The following is an 8,681-nucleotide window of genomic DNA, read 5'->3' as shown; positions in this document are numbered from 1 at the left end:
CTCCTCTGTCATCAGTGCAGACAGAGTGTTTGCATAGTGTTGAATGAGATCTGAGTAATATGGTGCTAGAGTATTATGTACCAAAGTCTGCATATTTTACTACATTATTATAAGCATGGCAGATGTAGGACAGTGGAATGATGGTGTAACTAGTGAGTTAAAGTAAGTAGACCTGACATATTTGACCTGATAACATGTATATATACAGCTTGTTTGTTAGTCTCATCTTCCATGCAGGTTCATTTTGATCTGATAACAGATTTCTGTGTTTTTTGCTCAGAGACAGTACCACCACAGTCTAGTAAGCACTCAAGCAGCATAGAGATCTTTATATACTTCCTGTCTCTCTCGTGTTTGCATGACTAAAACATAAAAGTGAAAGGCGCTACTTTCAGATACTCCAGTCCCTGCACACTTGATGTAAGAGTAAACATGTAGATGTTATTGCTCCCATGGATCTTCATGTCTTTCTTCTGCTGAACCTCTTTACGCTCAGCCCTGCTTCCCGCTGCAATATGTGGAGGCTGTACTCCACACTCCCTTCCTCCGCCTGCCTGTCTCTGATCTACTGCTTCTGTTTGAGCATCAAAGCTGGTGAAGAGGTTTGCCATCTCTCCTTCCTCCCCACTTTTTTCTTGATCTTCAAACAGAGGAAAGTGCAAAGACTAACTGTGGGTTTAGACTTCTTCTGTTTGTTTTTTTCACTTTACCTTGTTTTGTGTTTCACTTTCATTTCTTTGTTTCTTTGTTTGGGATGTTACCAATGTCTAGTCTCAGTTTAAGTTAGCTTTTTAGCTTTGACAATAGTGGCTTCTATGTGGATTTATTATTCTGTGTTACTGTATCCCATGTGGTTATAATTAACTAACAATAAGAGGACTTTTTGACAATTTTGTTAAATTGTTGCGGAGGAATTTGACCACAGTCAGTCTGCTTAAAGTCATGAAACAGAATCACAATTGAATTTATGTCCAGGACTTATCTAGGCCACTTCAAAGCTTTCATTTTTAGTTGTTTTTTTCTTTCTTAAGTCATTGAGATGTTGATTTCCTGGTCATTGTCCTGCTGTATCACCCATGTGCACTTTAAGGTCATGAACCGAGGTCCTACTTCATGTTATCAGACAGGTTCTGGTATTGAAGTGATTTATTGATTCTACAGGTCTGGCAGTAATCAGACCTCAGTTTGGCTTTTCTGTTCAGTTCAGTTCATTTCCATGGAACTAATCCACAATAAATGGGATCTTAAGAAACTTCACAAAAGAAATGGGCCCATCAGGTCACTGACTGCAAATAGATGATAAATCACTGTTAGTTACGGCTTTTGCTATGATTGGCACAAATGCTCATATCTTTGGATAGCTCTGTTTGCTTAAAAAACTGCATTCCTTGAGGTTAATTGTTCTGTTAAATACAGAACTAGTTGCACTCCTTAAATTATATAAATTTTGTCACAATACAACCACAAACATCTATGAATTTTATATGATGGAGAAACATAAGGCTGTACACTTTGGTGAAGTAAAAGAAAGATTGTACATGCTTTAACAATTTTTTGTTTTGTTTTTTCAAGCAAACTAAAAATTGCATTATCCATTTGTTTTGAGTCTTTTTACTGTTAGCTCATAAAATGAAATGCAGGAAGCTCCATTCAGACGTCACTTGTTAATAAAAAGACCCAGCTAGGGATCTCTGTGGGAAAGGACGCAAAGATTCATTGTTCAGGTAGAAAACTGAGTTGACTTTAACTCTTCACTTGATTTTAAAGAAAAGACAAATATTCATATTTGTTCATGTGAGAACAGATGACAAAACTGCATCTCTTTGTTGCAATTTTATTTAATGATCATGTCATCCAAGGTTGCTCCTTCACTGCATTGGCTCAATTTACTGAAGAGAGAGTGACAATTATACAAAACCCAGTTTTATGGAAGCGTTGGCCTTCCTCTTCCTAATCATGTACTGCTTTGTGTTGGTCTATCACATTAAGTCCTGATAAAACACTGAATTGTGTGGTTGCGACGTCACCACAAAAATATGAATCTGTCCTCTCTGGTTTCTTTAAACTGCTCCTTTAAGAAGCAGCTGTAAGAGATTTAAAGAAAATGCCTGATCTGTATAAAAATACTGACCTTCCAGAACGGAAAACTGAAAGTGAGGCACCATTTTGATGTTTACATTCATATTTTTGAGGTATTTTATGGGATCAGGAGAACATCATGGATATGACTCTGAAAGGGACCAAAGTCCTTCAAGCTACCATAAAATCACACACACAGAGAGCAATGCACAGCACCACGACCATGACCTAAAACCCATTCCTCATTTTGCAGAAGCAGACTGACTAAATGGCCTTGCTAAAGGCTTTTTAATAGACTGTTTTGTGTGGGGAAACGGCGGGAGTCCCAGGAGAGACACAGGAGGGAGGGACGGAGCTGGGAGACGGAGAGAGGACGCTGCACTGGGAATCTGGGAAGAGAATGAACATTTCTACAACTCCACGTCCAGTCAGAGATAGATCTGTGACGTTTCATGAAAATACATTTTACTGAGGTCTTCTTTACACCATCGTGACTGATATATTATTGGAATAATGAAAAAGTTAAAGGGTTGGGAATGCTTGACATTTTCTCCTAACAATTTTCTTTCTGTTCTCAGAGATTATTCAGTAAAATGTAGAGATAAATACAATGTCAATGACAAAATAGGGAGCTAAGTGAAGAATTTGATATAAATGATGCTCCTTCCTTCTTTATTTCAATAATCACTTGTAAATAAACCAATATTTATTGGATCACAGTACTGGTTTCAGTTATGTACCCTTCTGGGACAAAAGTTAGACTTCTTTCCTTTCTGCTGTTTTGTTGCTGTCAACTGGTCATCATCATGTTTTAATAATTGATCAAATTAAGCTGACTAAAAACAAAAAAAACATCTTTTTCAAATATTGCCTTGTGAAAGCTACATTTTTTTTGTTTCAACTTAGTCTGGCATTTTTTTTTGATGTAAATCAAAAAATCATTTTAATTGAACCTGAACATGAAGTAGCATTTCAAGCATCTAATTCCCTGCACTTTACAAAGTCATTCTAATGCCTTGATACTTAGCAAAACTTGCATCTTTAGAAGAGTTTGAAAGATCAAAACCAGTCCTGACTCGACTCACATTTACTAAAAACATCTTAATTGATCTTCAAGAGTTTTGGGAAAATATGAGGACATATGAGACAAAAGTGGAACTTTTTGAAGCGTGTGCATCTCGTTTTGTCTGGTGTAAAAATAAAAGAACCTCCTACCTTGCAATTCAAACATGGTGTTGGTAGTGTGGCTGCTTTCCTGCCTCAGGACTTGGATGACTTGATTAAATTTACGGAGCCATAAATTCTGCTACTACACTTTTTCACAAAGAGAAAGAGATTGTTTTGGCTTAGTTTCCCTTATCAAATGTAATAAACAGTTTTTGTATTTACTCTGGGAATATTAAAGTTTAACTGAACCATATGAAACACTGAGTGTGACAAAAAATAAAAAATAAAAAGGGGGAGCAAGTACTTTTTCCAAAGCTCTGTACGTGATTTTAAGATAGAGGATGTGTTGGTCAGTCCAGGACGAAGGAATCGTTTTTGGGTCAAGGTGTTAAACTTCCCCATCCCAGGGGAAGCGATATGTTTGCACTCGCTGCGTCTTCCTCCGCTGCAGCCTGTGTGAATGAAGACGTTTATTACAACAGAGACACAGGGGGATTAGCAGGGGGCTTAAACCATTCTCATGGTAATGCCCAGAGCTGGGAGTGCACAGATAAACACAAACACTCACCTTATCAAAACACCCAGACCTGAAAGGCAACTCCTTAACTGCACTGACAGACCGGGAGAGACGCAGACAGGAAACCTGAAATACACCGAACAAAAAAAAAAAAAAAATGATGTCAGTCAGAAGCAGATGGGCTCATCCAGGAGAAAATGTTCCTTTTCAATCCAACTTTGAAGCAAAAGTAGGACTCCATTGTTTAAGGTAATGCAAAAACAGACAAACAACTTTTTACACGGGATACAGCAAACTTGGCTTCTATAATTTAAGTAAGATGGAGCACTCTGACATTATAATGAGCTAAGTTTAACACTGCTAATCAGGTATTAGATACACATGTACATCTAAAGATCTGCTGAAGTCAGATTGTTAAACAGATTATATTACTTAGTATAAATCCCCCTTAGATACCTCGAAATCTCAGTTTTTGTGAAATCTCCAGTTATTTTAAGACAGGGTTCAGAAAAAATCTTTTAAATTAATGCTTTTGGATGTTTTCAGCCCAATAGTCAACAATACCCATGGAAGATGTTGATTTAAAATGACTTTGATGCAACCAATAATTTTGTCGGGACTCAAGAAAACTAAAGGTAGAAGGAAAAAAAAGGTTTCCGTCACTTTAAATCCAAATAACCTGCTGCTGGCCACGCCCCCAACTCAACATTTACACTCATGTGAAAATGGCTGCAAACAGATGCACAATTATACAACACTGAAAAGCATAAGTCGAGTCTCATGCTCAACCAACAAGAATGCAGCAAATGGTTTCAAGATAAGTCAATGGCAAAACACTTGTCTTTTTCAGCAGCCATTGTATAGTGCATACAGCAGTAAAACCAGTTGACCAAACGTGCGGGAGCACAGCTTGGGTTGCTAGGTAAGGCTGGGCTTCACTGGCTGTGTTGCTAGGTGATGGGCAGTTCCTGCTGGTTTGTGACAGCTCATTTTCCAGACACCAAAAAACATTAACTTATCGTTTTTAGAAGAAGTAGACACCCAAATGGAAATATAAAAATGTTCAAAATGTGAATTTTGCATAATAGGACCTCTTTAAAACTAAGTTCACAATTTTGCAAATACCACTCAGTAAAATCCCTCAGACATCAGACCTGCTTGTTGTTTGAACTGGATTGTGTGGAATGAGTGGAGATTAAGGACTCAGGAATGTTTGAAGTTAGACTTTAAGATACTCAAGCCACGCGTCCTGTTAGAGCGTCAGTACTGTCCAGCAGCCACATCCATCACTCCTGTCATCATGTTCATACCAGGACGCAGACACAGGTTGTTTTCTTTCCCTCCGCCCCCCCTCCACCGCTCCTCATCCTCCCTTAGCTGCCAGTCTTCCCCACAGTGACAGAGATGTCGTTTCCAGATCCCTCCCCTGCCACCTCTGATTAAGGCCGCCATGAGTGAGACACACCTGTACAGCTGACGGGAGACAATGCTAGCGCTTCCTCCTTGAGATTGATTTTCTCCATTAAAACAGCCCCTTTGTCTAAAACCCCTGCACCCTCTTTGTTATGCTAAGAAGAAGATGGAAGATTTCCAATTCAATTTGGGCTGAACCGAGGGCCGGTCGGCTGTTCGGGTCTCCATTGTCCTGCCGGAGCCCATTGGGACAACGTATGCGTCTCCCAAACGCCAATTAAACTGGACGGAGAGACGGGCTGAGATAATTGACAGGCGGGAGAAAGGCGGTATTCTCTCTCTCTCCACTCTCTCTTTCTCTCTCTCGCTCTCTCATCATTGAAAAAGAAAATCAAAGAGAAGGAGTAACAGAGAGGAGGTGAAGTGTGGGATAAGACCGAGAACAAGTAGCAGAAGAATAAGAGCCTATAATATACAGCCTCCAACAAATTTTAACGCGGCTTTGAAGGTGACGTTTGAAATGTTGAATGTTTTTGAAACGGCTATATTGAAACAAACATCTGTAACACAAAAAAGTTTTATGTTATTTGCTCTGTGCTGGATTCAAACCTGCTGGATATTACAAGACATGTGGTCGTTCTCTCTCCAGAACATTTTAGACCCAGATGTTCGAAACTGGAATTATGGGACTCCGTCTTTATTTTCTCATACGTTACATGAACCGGCTTTGGGTTTGATCATACAGGCCAAATTAAACCATTAAATAGTTTCCTCCTCAGCTGTAATTTTTATAGAAAAATACATTCAAAACCAAATGTGGTCTAGAGATTAAAAGAAAAAAAAAAAAATCTAATAATTGTTGAGTTTTTATTATAAGCTATTATGGAATCACCTTAGCTACAGGCTCTGCAGCTGTTCAATGTGAAAACCATGTAAGACATATTCAAGTGTTTTCTGCGAACACTGAAATGTAAAAATACCTCCTTACAGAAATAACCACATATTTCATTGAACTTCACATTTAATAGCAGAAAATGAAAACGTTTAGTCATTGACATTGCTTGATTCAGGCTTTTATTTTTAGACTGCTTTTAAAAAAGGAATGTTTCCACCAGCAGTGTGTATTTGGGGATTAGATGGAGATAATTTATGAACATCAGGTTTTAAGATGGGCCACAGATTTAGGTCTGGATTGTTTATGTTGCTTTCTTATTGACATTTTACGTAAAGGCTGTATTTTTTGCTGAAACATGTAGTTGTATCGTTCACACCTGCAGCTCCTCCAGAGTTAACGCAGGTCACATGTCTGTCGGTTTAGGTCAGGGGTGTCCAAAATGTCGCCTGGGGGCCAATTGTGGCCCTTAAGATCAATTTTCTGTGGCCCACATCAGCAGTTTAACATGTGTGGCCCTCCAGCATATGGAGCTGAATTGGACGTTGTCATTTTTTTAGGATTTCAATTGAATATCTTGTTCAAAGAAACACTATTTTGTTTTTCTTTAATGTTTTTTACTTTAATTTTAATATCATTGTAAGTAGAGCACCGACCATCCAGGATTTTGTTTTTACTGAGCAGTCCTGGGTGCTCATTTATCAAGATGGCTAAGTAAAGAAAGGTTATTATAAGAAATCTTATTTAGATCTCTCTTTTATTAAGGCAAACAAATTAAACCCTTTTTGGAACCCACAATAATGTTGTTTTTCATAAAATATTAATTAAAATATTGCATGTTTTTAATTGAGTATGTGAGTACCTTAAAATCATTGAGTTTGGACATCATTGGTGTAGATGGGTAGCTATGTTTTGGTTAATTTGCATGCTAACTCCAGCATAAGTAGATTTCATTTTTCAATTAGCTGACTTCTGAAAGCAATTGGTCGCATAAGATTTTATTTAGGGCATCAGAGTAAGGGGGGTTGAAATTACAATGTGTTTGAGCCAGCTGGGTGCTCATTTAATCTGGTGTGTATTCAAAGCACATCAAGGACACAAGTAACTAAATAAATTTGCCACTTTATTAGAAACACCCTTCCTGTTTCAGGTAGTCTCTCTAATCTAATTTATTTGCAGAAGATTCAACAAGATGGCCTCAGAGATTTTTGCTCCACATTAACCCTGAGGTGTACCTAACAAAGCAGTCAGTGGGGGTATTCTTTTTGAGTATAAACTCGTAATACATAAGCATTCTTTCTTAAATCTTATCTTAATTTTCCTCATACTATCACTCCTTTCCTTCCTTCCTCTAATTGTCATGTTGCCTCCCTTCCTCTGACTCTCTCCCTCACCCCTCCCTCTGCAGCTTGGTGACGGACGGCTTAATAGGATTTAATAAGCCCCATTTGCATGTCAGCCTTTTAAGATTTTCTGTAAGAAAGAAAGGTGATCGGGGGGGAGAGGAGAAAGAGAGAACGTGCAAAGGAGTTGAAAAAAATCAAAGTCGACAGGGAGGGGGCATAACGATAGACAACTAGTGATGAAAGTAGAAAATTAATACACAAAAAGATCATTTATTGTAACACTGGCTTTCGTTAAATACGTATATTTGATGTTATCTGGGTAGGAAAATCATTTATCTGTGCTACAGTGGAGGTAATTGTGCTTCATGACGTGTCTGAGGTGGGAAGAATGTGATATTCAACTTGAACCAATGGCTTCATGTCACTTCTGCCAAGTGGCTTTTGGGCTTTTTGTTTGGATTTTATTATTTAGAGCAAATGTGGAGAACATGGTGCAACAGAAAGTCAAGATTCTCAAAAATCAGTCATAGCACAATGAGTTTGACGGCATTGCATGGAAATCAAATGTCATCATGTTGGAAGAGCTCATTGTTACCTCCCCAACGTTGGCACTTTTTTTCAATTTTATCCTCTTGAAAGCTTTTGTTGCAATGCTTAAAGCAGTCCTTCACAGGCACCGTGACTTTGAATGGTGTCTGTTCTTTCATTTAAACAAAGGCATTCATAGTGTGATGTTATGATGTTCCACCTCTATAGGACTGACAGACTGGGAGGTTGTGGTTTAAAGTCAGTCTTTCCGTCAGGAAACGGAGCATTTATGGTCATGCTGGAAAAACAAACTGGTTTTAAATCTCTGATCCAAATTAAATTGACATTTTTTAGTTATTTAAAAAGAAAAAAAAGAAATAGATAAAGTCAATTTTGTATTCGCCTGTCAACATTTTTACAGCAAGATATTTTACAGAATCAGATTTAGATTGAAAACAAATTGAACTGTCCAGATAGACGGGGATCCTAACAAGTCTGGAAAAATTATGTTTTAAAAATGAGGAGAATTATATACTGTTTGTAAGTTATAGCCCTAATTTTAGATATGCCGCCATAAAAAGAAAAAGATTTATTTTGTAATTATTGAGAAAGGGGCAGATTTTTCTAATGTTTTTCTTCTTCCTGGTCCCTTTCACTCATGTAGATAAAGTGTTTACAAGACAATGTTTTTGTACATTGGTGATGAAATGTTTTGTTTAGTGAATAAACTTAACAAAAA

Source organism: Poecilia mexicana, unplaced genomic scaffold, assembly GCF_051168715.1.
Source record: "Poecilia mexicana isolate PSO_F unplaced genomic scaffold, ASM5116871v1 scaffold_2, whole genome shotgun sequence".
Lineage (NCBI taxonomy): Eukaryota > Metazoa > Chordata > Actinopteri > Cyprinodontiformes > Poeciliidae > Poecilia > Poecilia mexicana.
Note: the sequence above shows the minus strand (reverse complement) of the source record.